The sequence below is a fragment of the Ixodes scapularis genome, unplaced genomic scaffold, assembly GCF_016920785.2.
Source record: "Ixodes scapularis isolate PalLabHiFi unplaced genomic scaffold, ASM1692078v2 PGA_scaffold11__112_contigs__length_91849675, whole genome shotgun sequence".
Classification (NCBI taxonomy): Eukaryota; Metazoa; Arthropoda; class Arachnida; order Ixodida; family Ixodidae; genus Ixodes; species Ixodes scapularis.
The window spans coordinates 62,934,648-62,958,848 of NW_024609837.1; positions in this window are offsets into that span (position 1 = coordinate 62,934,648).

Here is a 24,201-nt window from a genome sequence, read left to right on the forward strand (position 1 = left end):
CGCATTGTGTAAGCGGGTACGAATCTGTCGAAGCCTCGAGCGTTTTAGTGTCTTGTCCCACATTGAAGTTTCATTTAATTTCATTTATTTACCTTAAGGGCGTCTTTTGAGGACGCATTACATGAGGGGTGTGGAAATAAATTGGAATACAATATTAAAATGAAACAACTTAAGAACACTAACAGAACCGCACCTCGTCTAACCGCAAAGAAAATATATATATTTACGTAATTAGGCATTTCCTACTCACTAAACACAAGCACGCACATTTCTTGAAGCGCATAATGTCTAAGTTGGTTACAACATGATCTGGCAAGTTATTCCCTTCTGTAATAGACAATAGTAAGGGACGAAACATGAATGAGTTATTATGGGATCGGTATTCAAGGAGTTTACATGCGTTGTCGTTTAGGGAAGAAATATAATCGGCTTTATGGCAATAGTTATTACAGAATTGTGAATTATTATAGTAAATTTGATGGAAGAAACGGAAGCGGTTAATTTTGCGTCATGTGGCTGATGAAGCGAGACCAAGTATTTATTTTAAGGCGGAGACTCTAGTCTCTTGAGAATAATCGTTTAGATGAACCGATTGGCTTTGTTTTGAATTGATTCTAAGTTTGATATTATATAATTTTGATGTAAATTCTGCACAACACTTGCGTATTCAAGTTTGGGTCGAATTGTTTTTTTTTATAAGCGAGTAATTTTCTCGTAGCTGTTGCCAGATAGAGGTTCCGCCTCAAAAAAGCCAATAATCTCCTTGAGCTAACGATTAGGTTGTCGATGTGTTCATTCCACGATAATGTTTCAGAAATACGGACACCCAAATATTTGTATAATGAGACACTTTCTAATTGTTGTGACAGTAATGAATATTCGCTAGATTATTTGATCGAGTTAGTGGTAACGGTCATTTGTTTGCATTTTCCGGGGTTAATATTCTTCCGCAATTGGGTGCACTAGGGGCTTATGGTGTCTATATCGTTTTGTGTCTAGACCTTTTTCGTGTACTCTCGTCCCCAGCCTTCTGATAGGCGTATCCGATATGGGCGACAAAAAGTAATAAAACGTTTCAACCTGCAAATAGTTAAAGAATAGAGTGGAGGCAAAACGAGAATGTGTGACGGTTACGCTTATTTTGTAAATGCCTCCTATTGGCGTGACGGCGGCACAACAATTTTTTCGCCCATAGTGGAAGTGACGACAATTCAAGATGGCGGCGCCCTTGTGAAAAAGGTTTATACAACACAGTCATCGGCAAATCGCCAAATAGTTGAGTTAATTGAGGAAGGAAGGTCATTATATAGATAAGGAAAAGAAGGGGGCCGAAGACGCTGCCTTGGGGAACACCGGAAGTTACTGGGACTGATGCCGATGAAGAGCTGTTGACTGAAACTGACTGCACTTTGTCTGTTAGAAAAGAAGCTATTCATCCGATGACTGAAGGATAGATGTCAAGGAGAGAAGGCTTAAGAAGTAGTCGTTGGTGCGGAACGGTCTCGTAAGCTTTCGCAAAATCAATGAAAATAGCTTCGGTTTCTGCTGCGGAATGATTATTAAAGTGAAGGTCCATGGTAAATTCAAATAGTTGGCTGATGCATGAATGACGTTTGGAAAAAAAAAGTCGCCATGGTCCAGGTACGAAATGATGTGAGTGTAACGAAAATGTTCCATGAGCTTGCAGGGTACACTAGTCAATGAGATGGGTCGGTAGTTAGATGAATTTAATTTGCTGCACGATTTGAAGGGTTCAACTTGGGAGAACGTCAATCGAAGTGAAAGTGGGAATTTTAACTTTTGTAGCATGTGGCTTAGAGCTTTTTCTTTTTAAGTTGGCGGGTTAAAGCCATGGTAGAAAGCAGGGATGGGCAAAATACATGCAAATATGTATCGAAATACAAATACAAAATACTTCGTCAAAAATGTATTTAATTACAAACCTAATTACATTTCCAAAAAAGCATTTAAGTACAAGACACATATACAACCAAATGTATTTGGTCTCCTCCAAATACCTTTCCAAATATATTCCTCAATATTTGCGTCAGCGACTTCAGGGCACCTGCAACGGGTTTCTGGGTATCTCATTTTAATTTTGCATCGCACACTCGGGAGTTAGTGTGCGAGGCAATAGTAACGTAATAGAAATATAATCACAAAAAATGTAATCAGCTTGGACGTAATAGGTGAAAAAAGTACAGAGCTTCATGCAGCTTTTTTGTCGATTACATTTTGATATAGACCAACAAAGAACCGAGACGACCAAGACGCGCAGCACCAGCTAGAGAATATTTTATTGTTGCAACTCGCACCAGTTACGAAAATCTGTACGACCCGCGCATTTAGAATGTTCCAGGCAAAAATATGGATCGAAATCAAGCTGGAAAGCATCACAAGTTGTCGCAGGCAGTTATTTAGCCAGTCTGCCTGTGAACGTGGATTTCGTCACTGTTCTTGCCTTGGACTAGCACTGTAATCACAAAGTCACTAAACGCTTGTGCTTGATTGAGAGGCACTGCATTTGGTGCAGAACGTAGTTTTGTTCCTGCTCTGGACAGTGACAATAAATTTGAGGAATGTATTTTCGCCCACAAAATTATATTTAATTACAATTGTATTTGAAATACCCACGTTTTAGTATTTAAATACACATGTCAAATGCATTACCCAATTTGTAATTAAATACAAATGAAAAATACACAAAGTATTTGAAATACGTATTTCAAATACTTGTATTTGAAATACTACCCATCCCTGGTAGAAAGTAACGTATTAAAAACACACTAGTTTTGCACTTCTTTAAAACACTGCGCAAGGTATATCGTCCTGTGAATAGCTAAAATACACACTACGATAAACGTGTATTATTATTATACTGCCGATATTAAATTATGCTAAAATTATACTGCAAGTATACTTTTTGATAGATAGAAGTACAGAATTACTGTACCTTTTTCCGAAATGCTTGTTACCGCTGTTGTTCTCCGAGCTGTCAAGTAATCGACACTGTAATATTTTACAGCTGCTTATATTACTCCTATATAGCCAGGTAAAAAGGGATGTTAATAAAAAGGCTCAAGGTGCACATAAGCACTTCTTATGAGTTGTGAATGCGAAAGCATGAAGGTCGTTCCTGCGCGCGTCCTCGTGAAGTGGCCGGGCGGTGCTGGCATCGGCCGTGCCGCCGCTCTCCGGAGCGGCGGCACGGCCGATTCCTTTTCCGTGCGCTGGCGAACTGCCCGAGCGCATCGACCGATTCCTTATATCGGCGCGGTGGCGGCACGGGCACCCAGCGCCATGGTGTGGCACTCCTTGAAACTGACGCGCAGCGGCCAATAGGAGCCTCGTTCTTTGAAACTAGGACTTGCGCCAGCCAATGGGAGCGAAGCCGAAATCCATCGATTTCGGCTTCAGTGCACTCCATTGGAAGCGGGGAAACCAGGTGCCGTTTGGCTAGGCTTTTCGCGCGGCTTCAAAGCTGGGAGCCATCAGATCGCGGCTTCACTTGGAGAAAGGAGCTTAGGTGCCGTTTGGCGCGGCTTCAAAGCTGATGACGTCGGCTCGCTCCATGGGACTGTTAATGCTTTCGCATTAAAACAATCATCTGCGCACTTCGCGACATAGTTGGCAGGAACACATGAGTGATTTGTTTTTTGCTTTTACATGGAAAAGGCGCTATGGTAGTGTTTATGAAACCCTTTTGATTAATGGAGATCAAACACACCGGTAGTCACTTGCACTTGCTAGGTGGGGCCATCTTTGTGCATTTCAAATTATGTATCAGCATCAATCTTGAACAATTTATTTGCTTCAAACTTGCTTTGCAAAAAGTACAGAAAAAAACAAATATGCGAAGCAGCAATAAATATTTAGTTACTAGTTATGGCACAAAGGACGGCAAGGTTGACAAAAGCGTCGGTCTCCAATAAGACACCCAAAGTATGAAGCCAATCACTGTTAGAATTGCTCCGGATAAAAAGTTATTAGTTTTCACTATTCAAAAAACAAACGTATCTGAATGGTTTTTTTCAAAAGTAATCCCGTTCTTGTCCTTATCAATTAATTTACCATGGTACGCGATGGTCGCACCACGCCAGCACTCAGAACTGTAGTTCATCGATATGATGATTTCCTTGTGGCACATCAGTTTATTATTGTCATTCATTCGGAGCAAGCAAATAACTATAGCGACGCTGACCTGATCTACTTTGAAAAAATGACTACGAGTTATTTTCCCGCAATACACTCCCATAACAAATGACTGCGATTGACAAAGAGCTGCACAAGTTGCGAGGCCGTAAATTATTCTCACCGAGAACGTTCGAATTCTATGTAATGCATAAGATGTTACATTTCACATACTAACGCCATGTTTAGCGTCACAGCACATAATTTAGTCTTTTTAATCAAAACCTGTCACGAACCTCACCAGTGATCGTAAATTGCAATGATTTGCTCTCGAATCGACCAAAATCCCTTTTTTAACGTTATTGATTGTTGTACAATCAAGCCTTGCTTCTAAAAACTTTAACCCTTCCCCTCAAAACAACAAAAAAATAATAAAGAAGAAGAGAGCAACGCAGCATGCAACAAGCTTGTCTTCACACTCCTTCGCTTAAACACATTGTTGTCTGGTCGTGATACCAAAACACTTTACGCTTTCACTCATCTACAACTTCGCTGTTGGCGGTTGCCCTGCCCATTGACTTCATTCCTCGCCTTTCTTTCTAACTCATCCACCTCACTCGCGTACCTTCAATAAGCTTATGACCAATGGCCATAAGGATCAAGGCACCTAGTGTCCCGAACTAGTTAAGTCCCTCGATGTCGGTTGCCGCTGCGAGAATTTGAGGAGGTTTTCTCAATGTTCTTCAAGCCTGCTTCGACCACCTTCCGTTGATATTTTTTTCGTTTTGTTTCTTTTTTTGCATCTTTTTACTTAAAAACTTTGTCATGTCGCTCATGTCTGCGTGGGTTTGCCATTGCCGGCGAAACCAATCACGGGGAAAAAAAGAGCGTAGAATCGCGACGTACTCACTGTGCGTGATTGACTCGGTTTGCTATGCAGAGAGCAAGTTTGTCTGCTTTCTTTGCAAGGGTTGTGCTGACGTCACAACAACGCCGAGCTCTGATTGGCTCTAACTGAAGAATCGTGGCTCGACCTCAAAGCAAGCTGTCTTGAGGTCTACCCGCTATCCTTCAATCAGAGCCAATCAGAGCTTAGCGTCTTTCTGCAGCTCCTGCTAAAGAAGCAGACGAACTTGCGTTCCGTATATCAAAAGCAGAGAGAAGATGTGCGCCGATCGTAACTTCGACTCCGGTGAAACGGAATACAGACGGCGGAAAAACTTGAGGCCAATCTCAAAGTAAACTGGACTCCGGTAAACGATTCTCGCCCACGATGTTCGATTCATCGAGGCTTCGATTGAGATTATTCTGCGCCCCGAGCTATAAACGCGAAGGAGGATAATAAAACAAAAAAAAGCTTCATGCACGAAATGCGTTTCGACCCTGACACGCCACGAAGTCGGCGGCGGAATAGCCCAGGTTCTCTTTTTTGTTTAGTCTGTTCTTTCTTACCGCGTGTCCGTTCATTCTTCGTTCGAGTCACGAATCAGCCAGGTTTCCTATAACTGCCTTTTTCGATGTCGTTACGTGATAACGAGCAGACAATTTACTCAACGATTACTTGGCCAGACCCCACCGGAACGACTCTAGTTTACACAGAGATGTAGGGGACTTCTTTTTTTAATTGTTTTCCGCAGACCTCTATCTTGTCCCTCTGTCCGGTTGATGGGGGCCTACCGTTTTATGGCGACCCGTCGAGGACATCCGCCAGAGCTGTAGGATACAGCTGCAGATGCAAAGGCGTGCGTTGTTAGATCTGTGTGGATTGCTGGTAAAAAGCGCGGTTTTCCTTCTGGTTTATCGTCTCATGCATTTAATGGACTCTTACTAAATGCGGAACCGTAACTTCGAAGGTTGTTGTTTTTTTTATGGCATTTTGCTTTTATATTTCAACTTTACTCGTTTCGCCTTACAATGTATCACAAGGGATTTTATATGAACGACGTCAGCAAGTTCAGTGTTCCACGCGTGCCACGTGATCTTAGGCTTCGCGCTTCGCTCCGCTCAACCTGATGCTCACCTGACACGTTGCTAGGTACCGACTGGTCCCTGTGGCTCGTGCTGTCTGTTGCGGTATATTGGAAGTTAAAGCGAAGTATTGGGCGTCTTTTGCGAAACCGACGGCACCACCTAGCACCTACAGCAGAAAGCTGTAACGGCAGTTTCGCTCGCCAGTTTTCTCGAGCGAATCAGATTTTCACAGTGCCGTGCGGTCTAAAAAGGAAGCCGCAAAAGTAGGTCGATAAGCGCGTGATGAAAATCGCTGACAGAAGATTTTTCTTCGCATTGTTTATAATCAATTTATTTTAGTTCGAAACCAAAACTACGGGTAAGGAATTTTTGATAATGCTGAAACAGGAGTGGTATGGCTGGCTGCGTGACTTTTATTGTGCCCCGGTACATTCGACTAAGCCAGTTTGGGTTACAGTGTCTGAAGCACGTCCCTGACTCATGCATCTTCAAGCTCCTCCAAAGCGATCCCACAATTTCCTTCGGATGATATCAGACAAATGTCACGCTCTCGCCTTCCGATATAGTTTAGTGGTGAAACAAGAAGGGAGGCGGATACGGCAAATGCTTGTTCTGATATGATTCGCTCTTATCTCGGAAGATTATGCAGTATTGGATTAGAACGCCGCGGTGGGGATTTACACTTAATTTCGCTGCTCTTTTTTAAACCTCAAATTCTGCACAAAAAAAAAAAAGGTTATTGCGACGTTTGACAGCAGGAGACGTCCGCTCCTGTGATTCCATTCTGCTGCGGCTTCGGGACCATTTTTGATGCATGGGCGTTATAGGACGCTCAATAGAGCAGTCAATGTCGCGTTCGAGGCACCGTAATTTGCATGAACCCCAAAGGTTTGATAACACAACCACAAAGAACACCTGGTGGAGGCATCTTCAGGTCTTGAACGCGTTAGGTTCAGTTCAAGTTCCATTCTCTTTTACAGCGAACCGAACCGAAGGCCGCGAGACACGACGAGCCATTTACGCGTTTAGCATAAAACTGCGTCACTGCCTGAAGGCGAGATGAAGCAATCTGCCATTGAGAGTACGTCCCGTCAGAATCCACATCCGCTGCTCGTCAAATCAGAGGCTCCTAGTGATCTGCGTCAGTACGCATGTGGATTTGCGTATGGATTCAGCTTCAAGCGAAATCTGGTTCTTGAACCAATAAGAAGTTTTCTGTCATCTATTTGTGACTCTTGCTAGTTATATTTTCGCAGTTCTTGTTATATTGTTGTAGGTAATTTTTTTTTCAAGAAGACGGGAGACTTCTTTGCAAATAAGTCTCCCTTTGTAGGACGTTTTACCAAGCCAACAACCGCTGTCTTTTCGTCTGCCTTCGGGCACCTGCACTTGTAAAGATGCAAATACAAAATTATTTAAAATGATTGAGCAAGACCAGCGCAGTGGCAACTGATGTGGCGTCAGTCCAAGTCATGTACAGTGTTACGTATAGTGATTTGGAAAGAAAACACTGCAAAGGCCATGTAACTAGTTGGCACTGCCATGTAGGGGGTGAAGGCATCGAGGGCTGGGGGAAAGAGTGAAACCTGCATTGGTTTACTTCCGAGGAAGGAGAGAAGAGGAGAGGAAAAGACTGTACTGGAGATGATCGTGGGTGCAGTCGCAGCCATAGAACGCGGGCACGACCCGAGCGGCAAGAACAAAGGACCCATTAGGCCTAAGGCGGCATTGTCTGATCGGACGGCTTGATGCGGATATCTGATCTGGCGTGCCACGAGCGCATTGCCAGAAGAGAACAACCACAAAGAACACGCATCGTGGCGTGGCGTACCTGGGCGCACTTATCAATTCGGGCGCAGCGTCTCGTAGAACGGTGCTGAAATCAAGCTTCGAGTCTTAATCGGCGTCCCTCTAGACGTCAAAACAATCTACTGGGTCCGTGAGAGCAATCGAAACCCCGATTACAGGCCTATATAGATAATCTACGCATCGCAGATGTGTTAAACTCCGCGTTAATGTAACGCTAATGGCAGTTATAAAATGCGGGAGTTTGAAAGCACGGCGTTATCTTGACCAAAAAAAGTAGAGCAGAAAAATTAAGTATCTTCTTGTGCCAATTCGTTCATCAATATACCGAATATCCGTCAAACCAAAATTATTGTGGGTGCATATGCCACTTCTTTTAATAAAAGCATCTAGCCATCAATAAAATCAATGCTTTATTGCTATCTAAGAATTTCCACTAAATCCGTAGTTTCTTTCTTTAAAAGCCGAGTGGCAGATAGACCTAACGTTTATCTGGCTGGCTAGGAATTTACACTGAATCCATAGTCTCTTACTGTACCAGCCGAGCGGCAAATAGACCTAACGTTTATCTGGCTGGCTAGGAATTTACACTGAATCCATAGTTTCTCACTTTACCAGCCGAGTGGCAGATAGACCTAACATTTATCTGCGTAATCTATACAACTTTTGTTTTCTAGATCTAAAGACACGGCAAACGGCAATCGAATATTACTATATATAGTTATTTAGTCTAGACAACCTCATTTGTTTGATTCAAACAATCGTTTTAGCCAAAGTAAAATAGTCCCAACTTCCATCGTCAAGTAAAAAAAAAAAAAAACGACGACTTTTTTCCCGCTTGCTCTAACGTCGTCAAACAGGCAGCTGGAATATTTTTTTTTTAGGCTTTGAAATTGTTAAGTCCAGGTAATTCGAACCTTTCCTAGCATATATCCTGTACTGAGCTCTCCCTCGTTTTATCATTTGTCTTTTTCATTCGTCGTTGGCCGCTTCTACCGACGCTCAGCGCGTGGCCTGCTCCGCCATCGGATATATCCTCCGATTTGATCAGAGGGGAAGAATGGAAAGAGAAAATTGCTCCTAATATCGGGTTACCCGGTGTCTCCCGCCGATCCGAACGTAGTATTTGAAGAACACCGTCGACGTGGACGCGTCGGGCTCTGAATAAAATAGGTCTCGCTAAGTCGATTTGATTTAGCAGGGGAAAGCCGACCCACGAACCCCGGGGAATTTAGACCGAGCAGGTGCAAATGTCGCTGAGTATATATTTCCTCACACACTCCGTGTTTGACAGCGGCTTTATTAGAACCCACATGTACTCGTCCTGGAGCGGTCAGGAGATGCGTCAAAGGATTACTAGAATGACAGTTTTAATTGAAAACAAAGAAGCGAACGACACAAATGAAAAACAAAATATAATAACCTTGAAATGCGTGAGCGTTTTCCACCGTCTTCCATTTCGTAAACATTTCTTTTTTAAACTGTTCAGGAAGCGTTGTAAAGATCTTAGCAATATTCAATCTCCGTCGACGTAGATGAAGCCTTCTATCACATTTAAAACCAAGTCAGAGTGTTTTGGTCTAACTGTCTCTACTTCCTGCGGACAGATCACACTTGACCAACCAACTACTTTTGTCGAAGCTTCACAGAAATGCAAATGTTTCTTCCTTACTACATCTATCTGAACATAATAAGACCCCCGGTAACTGTATTTGCTCGTTATATCACGTTTAAAAATAATTAACATAATGTTTCTATCTAATGTCCACATCCCGCGAACGAGCCTTCCGCGACCAACTGACGATTTGTAGCATTAATGCAATTCAAATCCTTATCTCGCGGAACCAGCCTCTTCCGCGTTCTGCGACGACTGCAGCGCGGCAGAGGTTGGTTGCACTGTTTCTCCATGGGGTGCGGTGCCGTCGGTGCCGAGAAGCGCTCCGATTGCAACCCGAAACTTAAAAACCCATTGATATCATGCGATTTTTCAGAAAGTCATCAAATACCGCGCTTGCCTTCTGTCGTTCTGCAATTTGTTGATTTAGTGTTTTTCAATGATTCTCACAAAAATTCTAATTGAAACCATCCCCTTAAACTCAATATGTCAAAAAATTAATTACGCGAAAATAATTAATAACTTAGTTATTTAAAACTAACCAGCTATGTGTCTTCTTTCACTTGACTTTGCACTAGCGGCCGCAGGGCGAAAACATAAGGGATGTGATGGCAGCAGTTCATCGGAACAAAGGAAAGTTCGCGTCAAGCCTGCTGTCAGTTTAAACAGTAGTTTTCGACAGCAGGCAATAAGTTGGTCGGGGAGCACAACAAAACGGCTTGGGACATCCACACTGGGGTCCTCGTCAGCGGATTGCGCCTTCTGAAACTTAGACCGAAATGCTAGGGAAATGGAACAGAGCCCGAGTTTTCTGAGAATAAACAGTGGCTGACTTGGACACTGGAGTTGAGAAGCCGCCTGTAAACGCGTGAAAGACATGGAAGCGTGCTGTTCACTGAAAATTGTGCGTTTTTAAATAAGTTGTAAACCACAAATAAGTTCAGCTCAGAGATTGTGCATTAATATTTCGTGTGATGTTTTGGTTCTGATAAGTTTGGTGATCAAGAAAGAAGGTCAAGTGGGTCATTTGGTCGGATACAGCCTTCATCAAAAAGGAGTCTGAAATGTCCCCACACACAAATACCGCATCTTGGTCTCACAGCCAGCTTGATTTAGTAGGTAAGCCAGCCCCTATTTAGGCAACATGCAGCAACCATAGAAAAGTCATATCTTCAGGGGAATAGTGTTTTGAAGCTTGCCAATTCCAAACTCGGCTTAATTCGAATGGTGTGCGTGCCTCCACCGCCCAAGTACATTCGTCCCATGTTCATGGGATTTAGTTCAGTCACGGTCGTATGCAGGCAAGGCTCGTTTGTCTTGAGCATTTGTTTAGGTCCTTCATAATTTTATAGACTCGTTCTCCTAAAATTATTAGCCTAAAATGATGCGTAGTAAGCATAGTACTGAATGTGTTGCATTTTTTATTTAATTTTGATGGGGCCCGAAATTTTTCTTTTCAAACACGCAGTATATAGTGTGTCTTTCGCGTTTATTTGGAGTAACGCAAAAGTAATCGAATAAAGTAACCAAGTAATTAATCGATTACTTTTTACAGGGAGTAATTTTAACGGTAATCTATTACTTTGTAGGCCAAGTAATTGTAACTGTAATTAATTTGTTTGTTTTTTAAGTAACGGGCGCAAGTCTGCATAGCAGCAATATCGTGATGGCAATGTTGAGCGTTGTGAACACAAGACTGAAATTATCGCCGATGTGACCGTGTGTTCGCGTATCAGTGGTGTAACTGCAAGATGAGATGAAGGAAACTGCCGGGAATTGATGCCACTGGTCGGGCCGTGATCGGAGGGGGCGGGGTGTCGTAGGTTGGCATTCCGCTTTACATTAAAGAGTTTAAGACCGCGTTAGGGATTAGGTGCAATCGATCAACGTGCGGATAGTCATGTTGGAACGCTGGTCTGAACAATAAGCTCCTGTCGTACAGTGGCCAACGTAACTGTCGGTTGTCTCCACCCCGAGAGCGATCGCGCTCTGGGGAAAGGATTGAACAGTACGAAATTATGACGGAAAGTGCATATGTTTACAGTGTGGAATTTTAGCATTAAAAAATAATAGTAGGTAAAATCGAAAAAAAAGCTACCCTTTATTTTGCTCCTTAAATATACCACGGTTTCTGGAGAAACTGCCCTTGGGAGAAGCGCTAGAAGTTTTCGAGCTCGCCACGGTGTAGCTCGGTACATTTTACACCTGCCGCAAGTCGCGACTTTGACTGCATTCGAGCTGATCGAAAAGCGATTTCTCTGCCCGTGAAGCATCACTTCCAGCTGAGTGAATATCCCTTCTACAGAGATTAATTCAAGACGGCAATTGTAGCCGTGGCCGAACAGCACAAATAGGAATACAAACACTACAATAGAAATACTGGCTACGACGTGCCGTGCGGGGAAACAAACTCATGGCATCGAACCGCATTGGAACGGCTTGATTTATTGGCTTTCAAATAATTAGAGCATGATCGAGCGTTTACTTTTTATTAAGAGATCATCCCTTGAGCCATTCAAAATACTTTCAGATGTATGACATTGCTGGAAAAATACCAACATGCTGGGAATATTTTTTATCGCTTCGGCAGTCACTGAGAAATTCCGTACGTTCAAAACGACCAGTATAAAAGAGGGAAACGCAGAGGTCGGGTGTAGTAGGGAAGGAAGTGGCCGAGTGGGCTAACGCGTCTCAGCTCGGAGCGTTCAGCGAAAGCTTGCGCAGGAACCTCCTGGGTTCGATTCCCCACCACCCCCCGCCCGTTTCGATCCGGATGAGTTTCGTACCGCCACGCGTCCGTGTAATCACTACTGCGTGATGCACGTTAAAAATCCCAGATTAGCGATTGACTGCACTGGCTAAATCTTTCATCTACAGCTAAGAGACCGATTACCCGTCGTTGGCAAGGGTGTATAAACATACAAAGCAAACCAATTTTTTTTTTTTTGGTTGGGTGTAGTGTTTGGGTTAGTGTGCCGTCGTATGTGTGTGCGCCCAATGTATCTTCACCTGATGCTTGCAGTATGCGTAATGTGTCTACATTACGCATACTACCCGACGATCCCAAAGCGCGATGGTGGCATGAGAAAATAAAAATATTTTTTGTAGAACATGAATTGGGCGGTACCTAGCGCCACCTAGCCTATCTACTTGCAAATACTCTGCTTGACCCTGCCATCTGGTGGCAAGCGATTTAACCTTCATTCACACTACGCGATAAACAGCGGCTTCGAATTTGTTTTGAGAGCGGCTAGTGGTTTCGCGGATTGGTTCGCCATTCCTCCGTAATGTGCGGTTGCCGAAGAAATTGTCACTCGAGGAGCAGCAAAGGTAAGACGTAAAGTGCGTGAAGTAACTGGGTATCGGTTGTCTCAGCGTAACATCGCAGTGCTGACGACGAGAAGACTGAGTAACTGCTCTCGAAACGCAAATTTCTGTACATGCGGGGGGAATCTGGCTTCGGAAATAAACACAGTTCGCGGAAATCTCGTGTTACGCTTCCATTTGCTACTCCTCTCGTCCCATACAAGAGACGTAGTTTCCTCGTTAAGCCTTATAGAGCTCGATTTGATCGATTCAGGGCCGCCATAATGAGAGGCAGGCGACAGATGAACTATTTGCTCCCCTGCTCCAGGGACGAAGATTTCTCCCTTTCTAAAGGAACATAGGTTACAAGAGCGTTCCTCTCCTTAGGGAGGACTATCGATACTCTTTTTCCTAAGAATGTACCTGCACTTCCTGCACCGGTGCAGAAAAGTGCTGGGCGATGCACCTCCGGTCGTATTTCAAACACGTCACAGAAGTACAGTGCAACTACACTTTCAAGCACAGGTACAAGTGGTGTGGGTAAATCGAACGAGGCTAGTATTTATGCTCCTGCTGCCTTAGACTTGTCTCGGGCTGGTGTGTTCGCTGCATCTTTTTTACGCTTTATTAGTTTCTGCCAGGGGATGTCAAAACTGCCCCAAGCAGCACGGAATTCGACCAATCATTGGCCAAAGGCTGGCGATGGGCTTTCGGTCAATGGCCAAAGAGTGGCCATTCATCAGCCAATGCTTGGCCAATGGCTGATGGCCAGTGGCCAAAGAAAGGGCAGTCATCAGCCAAGGGTTGGCCACTGTCTGGTGTAGCGAACCCAGGGTAGTCCTTGTTGTCGGGCTCCGCCGGATCCAGGTACCGACCAGGACATCAGGAAGATGGGCCTCGGAAGCCGGGTTACTTTTTGATAGAGGTTTAATTTACATTTGTATAGTTGATTCAAGACCAGAGAAGAGAAGACGTTTGCTTGTCAAAGTTCGCTTATTTTAAACACTGGGTTCTCCCTAGGTCCCTAGGTAGGGACCCCCACATCGGTGGATAGTCGGCCAATCACAGAAAGGTGTCCAGTTCAAACACCGCCCCACATTCCATGATTACGCACACTCAGCCGCCGTAAACACTTCATCGTCGGTCTAGACGGCGCCGAGAGTCTCACCAAAACACCGGCTCGTTGGAATACACGCAGCTGGTCAAAACACCGTCCGGGGCCGAGACGTGACGTGCCGCCTTTCGACCCTTCGTGTTTACGCGTTGAATGAAGGCGTCCGGATGATCTCATCGTCCCGGATCGTGCCCTGGTGTTTCGGCGGTGAAACCTGAGACGTTGTTTTCCCTCTTCGGAGGCTACATCCAGACTTGTACACGTGAAAGTCTGGATATATCTCGGCGCACGTCTCGTGCGTTCGCTGGGCAGGCGTGCCTTCGAAGCGATGATGGTGCCAGGCTCGCTGAGTCAGATGACCTTGAACCCGCGGGAGGCGTCCGGCGAAAACAAACGGCCCGATGCAGACATTAGGAAATGGTCCAGGGCCTATTCATAACACCGTTCATTACAGCTCCTCCACGCACGGGAAGATCTCTGAAGGGGAGGAGTAACCGCTTCACGCCTGAAGAGATCAACATTCAAGCGGCAAGAAGCAGCTTCACACATAGTAGACCCCGGCCGAAACAAACAAAACCAGCAAGTGTCCACACTGCCTCCGAAGCCGCCAGGCCTTCCTATGTTTTCCCTATTCCTGCTAAAAATTCCTGCTAAAATCACCCTAAAGTATGCCATGAAGCCTCAACACAAGACTAAAGTCGGTTCCATTCTCGACGCACCTTACAATATAGCCCGATTTAAACAATATGCGTACACCAAACATACATTATTCGCCTACACGTAAAAATAGTAACCTGTTAAATGCATAGGAAAATCAAGCAACACGAGTCTAAAAAGACCTACTCAGGCCATCTACATTTCCGTTAGCCGTTCCTTTCTTGTATTTTACAGTGAAATTCAGCTGCTGCAGAGCAAGGCTCCACCGCAGAAGCCGAGCATTTTTGGATGACATCTGAGTCAGCCAAGTCAGCGGGCAGTGATCGGTAACGAAGACGAACGGGGCTCCATACAGGTAGCAGGATAGCTTTTGGGTCGCCCAAATCAGGCACGCGCATTCCTTTTCGGAGGCGCTAAACGCCTCTTCTCGGGTACTGAGCTTCCTGCTAGCGTAGAGCACGGGGTGTTCCTCCCCGCGGTCATCTTCCTGGCAAAGAATGACGCCTAACCCGCGATTACTCGCATCGCACTGTACAATAAAGGGACGGTTGTAATCTGGCGTGCGCAGCACAGGAGCGCTGCACAAAGCAGCCTTCAGCCCGCGGAAGGCCCGCTCCATTTCCTCCGTCCAGGCGACCTTCTCGGGCGCGCCCTTCCTCAGAGCATCCGTTAAAGGGCTAGCCATCTCGGAATACCGCGGAATATAGCGCTGATAATAACCCGTCAAACCGAGGAAGGCTCGAATGCCTGTTTTTTTGACGGGTTGCGGAAATTCATTTACCGCCTCGACTTTTAGCTCATCTGGTCTACGCCGGCCCTGGCCCACCACGTGCCCCAGGTAACGCACTTCCCCCTTCGCTAGCTGGCACTTTTTGGGTTTTACAGTCAGTCCGGCCTCATGCAATCGACTGAAAACATCCCTAAGGTGTCCGAGGTGGTCTTCCCAAGTGGCTGAGAAGATAGCCACGTCGTCTAGATACGGGAGGGCGTATGTTTCAGCGCCCCTCATCACTCGGTCCATTAATCTCGAAAAACAAAAGGGCGCGTTTTTTAGACCGAAACTCAACACAGTCGGGCGAAACGTTCCAGAAGGAGCTACAAAAGCGGCATACTGGCTCGCCCTCTCGGTCATTGGGACCTGCCAGTACCCTCTAACAAGGTCCAGGATCGAGACGAACTGAGCCCCACTTACTCGTTCCACCCTCTCTTCGATGTGGGGAATCGGGTACACTTGGTCCTTAGTGATCGCGTTAAGTTTGCGATAATCGACACAGGGTCGAGGGTCCTTTCCGGGGGCCTCTACGAGGATCATGGGCGAGGTATACTCGCTCTCGCAAGGGACGATGACTCCCAACTTTAACATCCGCTCGATCTCAGTCCTTAGGATATCTTGTTGTCGTGGAGCCATGCGGTAAGGTCGGCATCTGATTGGAACACCCGATGTGAGCTCTATGTCATGCGTCACCACCGAGGTCTTCCCCGGAATCTCTGAAAATAGTCCCTCAAACTCTCCTAACAGTTGCCTCAGGTCTGCCACCTGAGACGCCGTCAATTGGTCGGGCTGTACCGCGAGCGCCATTATCTCATCAACTCCGACAGACCCGTCCGAAGGTTCTCCGAGTTGCGGAACTTCCAGCTCCCCCTCGTCGGACACATTCAGCGCAATGTTGACCAACTGAGGGCTACTCACGTACGGCTTCATCAAGTTGCAGTGATAAATCTGAATGGATTTTCGTTTACCTGTTCTCTCAATAGCGTAGTTGGTATCCGAAAGCTTTTGGGCCACCCGAAAAGGCCCTTCCCACTGCACCTCCAATTTGTTAGCCCGCGAGGGGCGTAGTAACAACACTGCATCTCCCTCGGAGTACTGCCGAAACCGAGCGTTTTTATCGTAGTAACGTTTCGATCTCTCCTGGGATGCCTTTATGTTCGTCTCAGCGATCTCTCTCGAGCTCCTGAATCTCTCTAACAGAGTTAGAATGTACTCTACTACGGTGGGGTCGGAGCCCCTTGATTCCCACGACTCTCGAAGGAGCCTTATTGGCGAACGCACGCCTCGACCATAGACCAGCTCAGCGGGGCTGAAGCCAGTGGCGTCATGAGCTACGGAACGTAGGGCGAACAACATCGCACGAAGGCAGGCCTCCCATTCGCACTTGTTCTCGTAGATGAGGGCCCGCAACACGCGCTTCATCACAGAGTGCCATCTCTCTACGCTGTTTGTCTGTGGATGGTAGACCGAGCTGTGCATTAGTTTTATCCCGCATCTTTCGAGAAATCCCGTAGTGAGCGCACTAGTGAATACCGTTCCCTGGTCGCATTGTATTTCTCGGGGAAACCCCACTCGCGCAAAGACATCCAGGAGCGCCTTTACAATTTCGACCGAAGTTAATTCCCTCAGGGATTAACTTCGGGGAAACTTGGTTGCCGCGCAAAGCATGGTAAGTACATAGCGGTACCCTGTCTTTGTAGTAGGGAGAGGTCCGACAACGTCTATCACCAGGCGCTGAAAGGGCTCAGAGATTAGCGGCACCAATCTCAAAGGCGCCTTCGACTTCTCGTATGGTTTGCCCACCCTTTGGCAGACATCGCACGCCCGGACTCGGTTCTCGGCGTCCCGGAAGCACCCGGGCCAGTAGAACTCAGAAAGAAGCCGTTCTTTAGTTTTTTTATTGCCCAAGTGGCCTACCCACCCTGCGCCATGACAAAGCCGCAGCACGTCCGCTCGATACTTCTCGGGTACCACGAGCTGGTCAAAGGTTCGACCGCGTCTGTCTCGGTAGTGCCTGTAGAGCACGCCATCTTGAACCGGAAAGCTGACGTTCTTCCTCGCTACACCCTCCTTGCTAGTCTCCCAGATTCTAGCTAGGCTGGGGTCGCCCTTCTGCTCGCTGATGAGCGTTTCCCTCGTTACTGTAACGAGTTTGTGGAAGCTGTTCGAAGACGGAGGCACCAGAACTTCATCAGGCAAGGTTACATTCTCATGATCGTCCTCTTTCTCTTTTCTAATGCTTGTCTCCCGACTGGCAGCTGTGTTTGCCTCGTCGGTCCGAGTTCGCGAGCTCTCCACTTTCGCTTCCCCCAGCAGCTCGTCTGTTGACAGCACCTTTTTGGTGGATCATACACCAGCTGGGCGGAGAGCTCTCGAGCCTTGGACCGTGTCAGTGCCTGAACGAGCCTCTCCCCGAGGCTTCTGCCCTGATCTCTCAAGATTTTCTCCGTTCGGTTCGAAAACAAATAAGGGTACTGGGGGGGCAGTTTGTCTGAAACTGCCGCCTCAGTGCGCACCTCTCCGAACGGTCCGGAGATCAGGATATCAGCCAAGGGAAGGCACAAGCTCCCCTCGTCCATGACTGACCGAATCCAACTACACTTCCCATTGTAATGGGCCTTCGTTACGAAATCGGGGTGGACCACATCGATGGTCGCCCCACTGTCACGCAACACTCGGCATGATTTGCCGTTTACCGTCAAAGTATAAAGGTACGGGCCCAACAGCTCTTCGTTCTCTTCGCACTGGCTCGCGCATGCAAAAACGACCTTGGGTTTTCGACACCCTGCCGCGATGTGTCCCGCCTCGTGACAATTAAAACACGTGATCGGTTTCTTTGCCTCAAAGGCCTTTTTCTTGTCCCGATCCTCGCGTTCTTTGCCGCTGGCACCCTCCTTTTCCTTTTGTGACGACTTACTTTCGCCAGGTTTCTGGCGAAACTCTTGCCGCTTCCAGTTTTTGCGCCTCACCTCCGAGTCCCCCATTTCAGGCGGCTTCCCCGTCCCCTCTTTACCGCCCCTGCGCGAACTGTGCTCGTCCGCGAGGTCGGCCGCTTTGAGGACGGAGTCTACCCCTGTCTTGTCTTGTACCCATGTACGCATGGACTCGGGAAGCGTCTTATAAAACTGCTCTAAAGCGATCGTTTCCAGCATCTTTTCCTTACTCTCGTACGAGTCGGCCCCCTTCATCCACTCGATGAGGTAGCACCGGAGCTCGTACGCGAATTCTGCGTAGCTGGCATCCGACCGTTTCGTCGCGTTTCGGAACTTTTGCCTGAAAGCCTCTGCCGACAGACGATATCTTTTGAGCAAGCTGCTCTTGACTTTCGCGTAATCGTCCGCGTCTTCGGCAGAAAGCCTGGCAGTCACCTCGGCTGCTTCGCAAGGCAGCACACTCAGTAACCTCCTGGGCCAGGAATCTTGGGTGAAGCGAGCTTTTTCGCATGCCCTTTCAAAATTAACAAGATACAGGCCCATGTCCTGTTCAACCTTGTAGGTCTGAATCAGCTTGGTCATGTCATAAAGATCATGACGTCCTGCTACCTGATGTCCATATCCTACCGTCGTTTTCCTTAACTCAACCTCTAGCCGAAGTTTTTCGAGTTCCAAACTTGCACGAGTTGCTTCATCTTCCTTTTGCGCTTTCAATTTTGCCCACATCCGTCCAATTTCATCCTCCGGCAGGTCTTCATTCCTGATAGCGTTAATAATTTCCGACTTTTTCATCGAGCTACTTGTCTCTACCCCAAGCTCATCGCATAGACCGAGTAACTCCGATTTCAGCAAGCGTTCGAACTCCATGGCCGTAACTGATCTGGGTGCAAAACCTCTCTCACCCTACCTGGAAGTACTACGAAAATCCGCTTCCAAGGTAGACCCAAACGCCTCTGCAAGATTACACTTCTATCTTACAGACCTGGCGACAGAGAAGCAATGCAGGCACTCACCAGATTTTGAAGTTCACGATCCGCGGGTCCACCAGCGCTGCTTCTCATCAGGAGTCGTTGGTCTCAATCCCACCGGCTGCCAACCAGTTGTAGCGAACCCAGGGTAGTCCTTGTTGTCGGGCTCCGCCGGATCCAGGTACCGACCAGGACATCAGGAAGATGGGCCTCGGAAGCCGGGTTACTTTTTGATAGAGGTTTAATTTACATTTGTATAGTTGATTCAAGACCAGAGAAGAGAAGACGTTTGCTTGTCAAAGTTCGCTTATTTTAAACACTGGGTTCTCCCTAGGTCCCTAGGTAGGGACCCCCACATCGGTGGATAGTCGGCCAATCACAGAAAGGTGTCCAGTTCAAACACCGCCCCACATTCCATGATTACGCACACTCAGCCGCCGTAAACACTTCATCGTCGGTCTAGACGGCGCCGAGAGTCTCACCAAAACACCGGCTCGTTCGAATTCACGCAGCTGGTCAAAACACCGTCCGGGGCCGAGACGTGACGTGCCGCCTTTCGACCCTTCGTGTTTACGCGTTGAATGAAGGCGTCCGGATGATCTCATCGTCCCGGATCGTGCCCTGGTGTTTCGGCGGTGAAACCTGAGACGTTGTTTTCCCTCTTCGGAGGCTACATCCAGACTTGTACACGTGAAAGGCTGGATATATCTCGGCGCACGTCTCGTGCGTTCGCTGGGCAGGCGTGCTTTCGAAGCGATGATGGTGCCAGGCTCGTTGAGTTAGATGACCTTGAACCCGCGGGAGGCGTCCGGCGAAAACAAACGGCCCGATGCAGACATTAGGAAATGGTCCAGGGCCTATTCATAACACCGTTCATTACACTGGCCATTGGCCAAAGGACCATTCCCAGCCATTGGCCAATGACTGGCCAAATCTGTGCTGCCTAACGCTGTGTATCTTTACCATGCTGGCAATGGCACAGCAGCGGAGGTGGATCCGGTTAACACCCAGCAACCTTAATTCCCGATATGGAATGCAATAAGAACATATATGTTTCCAAACAAACCGCAAATTTTGGGGATTTTACGTTCCAAACCAAAGAAGGAAACTCTTGCGCGCCCCTACGGAGCTGAGGAACGATTTGACGACCTGGGGATCTTTCGACAGTAAAACGGAAATCTCGCGGTTACGCGGTGCCTTCTCCGCAATAAGCCTCCGCCAGATTGCGGGCACCACTTCCAGGATTCAAAGCCGCTACTTGGGGATCTGCAAGCCGGCGCGTTGCCTCGGGGCCACCGAGGCGACTACATAGTTACGCCTCTAACAGAGCTATGCTCAGTTTATCAAGAAATCAGTGGTTTCATCAATGAAGTATTCTTCACAGTCTGAATTTGTTAGGGATGCAGAAGATGTCTTCCATTCAGCAATCGGTCTAGAAAAAGAAATTGCCTAGCATAGACAATCTGTCAAATGCAATGAAGGGGCAACATCACTCTGTTGGTTCATCCCATGCGGTACCATTGGAACCGCCTGGAGCTGAGCTGGTTGTTTCGACATGATTATGAAGGTCTACAGCTGAACGTAGACGTAAAAACGAAGGAGGTTGGAAAACGCCACACGTTGCTGGACTATCAACCATTTACTTAAAATCTTTTTTAACGAAACTCAAGAATTAAAACTTTGCGTTCCCAGGACTAATGTTTCCTTCGTCAGTGTGATCCCTGATGAATAGCGTTCACATGCTCCCGACTTTGTTGCTTACATGGGGCACTCCCTGCTGATATATCTTTCCTTTGGGAACAACCATAATGGAGGCGTCACTTACACAGTCGTCCCCATTCGCGTCTATGGCCAGGAACCCTATAGATTTCCTTTGCAAGCTGTGTTTTATGCCTTGCAACTATGGGGACATTTGAGAAATAAGAAGCACATTGGCATACTCGACACTACGCCGAATGTGGCCAGATGACGTTAGTACGCCCACGGAAGCTGCACGCTCCCTGGTATGGTCATTAATACGCCGCCCAGTTTGCCCTGCGTAGCTTTTTCCATATGACAACGAAATATTTTAAACAACTCCTTTCTCGCATGAAGCGTATGGGTACACAAGCCCGTTCCGACCTCTGCAAGGAAGTGCGGTAAAAACCTGAGAAAAATGCACAAGCAATAAAAAAGAAACCTCCAAAACCTCTCATGGTGATGCCATGCATACATCCACGGGATTTTGTATCGCCTGAAACAGATCGCTGTCAACAAGGCGTACATGTCGTCTGCTCGGCCCCCAACAAGGCGTTTGCAATGTGCAGTAGGGTGAATTTAATCTGAACAAAATTAGAAGACCACATGGGGCACCGCGCACAGAGCACCTTACGCCCCATGCAAGAAAGGATTTGTTCACAATAATTCATTGTCATGTGGCGAAAGCTACATAGGGCAAAATGGGCGTTGTATTAATGACCGCACCAGGGAGCCTGCAGCTTCCGTGGGCGCACTAATTTCAACTGGCCACCATCCAGCGCATTTTCGAGTACGCCAATGTGCTCCTGATTTCTCAAATGTCACCATCGTTGCAAGACACAAAAAACAGCTTGCAAGGAGGATCCTGGAGTACCTGGCCATTGAGGCGAATGAGGATTGCGTAAGTGCCGCCTCGATTACGCTATTTCCCAAAGATAAGCTGAATCTGCATAGAGAGCGCCACGTGAGCAAACAAGTCGGGAGCATATGAACGCTATCCATCAGGAATCACACCGAAGAAGTTGCCCTTGGAAACGCAACGTTTTAATTCATTAGTGTCGATGACATAGAAAAATTTTCAGTAAATGGCTGATCGCCCAGCAGTGTGTGTTTCTATTTATCCTCTCCTTCGTTTTTCCCTCTACGTTCTGCTGGGAATCTTCAGAAGTACTATTGGAATTTGGCGAATATATGTCCTAGCTAAATTTACCCAAGAACTTGTGACACTGGGACGTCAGATAGTGTCACAATGTCACGTGACAAGGTGACGTCGCATGACGTCATGTGACATCAAAGAGTCACTGGGCAGGGTTGAGACCGTGATGATTTTCTTGTTAAATTTAGTCGAGAAATGCATATCACGTCGCCTGATCTCGTGAAATGTCAGGGCATGTGATACTGGGACGCCCCAGTGATGTTGCCACGTGAAATCGTCATATGACCTCAGGTCACAGGACCTCCATTTTCCCGTTACATTTAACGAGGAAATTTATATCATGTGACAACTCGATGTCACGTGATGTCGTGGTGTGTTGCGGTTGGACCAACATGAGCGAAATTCCCAAATAAAGACACCGGTTTAAAAAGTATACTTGAATGAGTCGAGCCGAACTTGGTGCTCTGTTATTCAACCGTGCGTGACAAAATAGGGAATTTAGGCGACCCAAAGAACTTACCTAATTGTAATGTCGACACCGATGACCGCTTCGCGAGTCCACACTCGAACAATATTTTGGTGGACGTCTTGCTTTCAAAATTTCTCGCGGCCTTTGATGTGCTTGTCCTGGGTATGGTTTTGATCCACCGGTGGATGCCAGGTTGTGCACAGTAACAAATCGACTTAGCGGTCATAAAGCACGCAAACTATTACTTAAAAAAACACACGGTCGCAAATTTAGCTTGCATTAAACATTTCTTCGCCGCGGCACGAAGTTTGAATTACATCATTCACCTATTTTTGACCTGTTAGGAGGTGACGTGTACGTTCTTTCATGTTTTTTTTTGCGTCTTACTCTTTGTAGTAGACAAATCTCGTTCTTAAGTAGTGTTAGCAGATGAACAGTCTACTGACTATATCTTAGCGCAGTGCGTGAAAGGCAGATTGGACCTCGCTATATCTCTCAGGGATATAAAATTGAGAACCGTAGTCAATCCAGGAAATCGCAGACATACTTGGCAGTCAGGCGACCAATATACGCTCCACATCTTAAAATAGCCGATCTCAACAGCGTGTTGGAATGTGCTCCTCTAGACACAAATTTACTAGCTAAACATTCGTGCTCGTCAATACAATGTCTGAGCAAACTTTATAAATGCGTCAGTCTTGTGTTTGTGCAGCTTTTGTCGCCCTGCGTACTGCAGACACCTGCGTGTGAGCAAGAAAAATGTATTCCAATTTCTTGAAAGCTTAGCTTCCTTCTTTATACTTCGACTGAAAGTTAATGATGGAAGGTAACCATTACCACACTATTAGCGTTGGAGATGGTATCCCAGCTAAAGTAATGGACTCATCTGTCCAGTTGCATTCTTGTTTAGTCAGGACAAGGTTACAGACCGGTAGAGCCAACACTCACACACAAACACCCAGATCAGGAGGGGACGGCCCCCAAATTTGTTCAAAGCCCCCGTCGATTTGCCCCGAGCTCCCCAACCGCGGTCATTTCGCAGACTTCAAAGGAACGATTTGTTCGTTAAACATGGAACAGGTTTTTACGACGCAATTTCACGTTTCGATCCAACAGCTCGCGAGCCGCACGCGATTTGAAAGAGACCGCGCGGTCGAAAACCGCCAACGTCTGAGCCGCGGCAGAGACACACCTTATTGAGACCTTCCGTGTTAAATGGACTTCGCACCGCCACCCGAATCGCAAACGTTTCCATTTGTAGCCAGGCAGGCGGTCACCGCACTACGCCGACGGTTCGCTTCGCGCAATTTAGCATGTAAGTATATGGTCGCAGAAAAACGCTTCCCTTTGGACCACTGAGAAGGTTACGATCCTGGTCAGCCAATCACGTGCCGCAAACACTATGCGTCATTTCGCCCTTGGTCAGGCTGGGCCAATCAGCCACGTCCGTGGCGTAGCCAATCAAATCGATTGAGAAACTTAGACTGAAATTTCGACCAAATCACTATACAGCGAGTGCGAGTTCGCGTTTTTTTTGTTTTGTTCGGTTTGACTTGACAGATGATT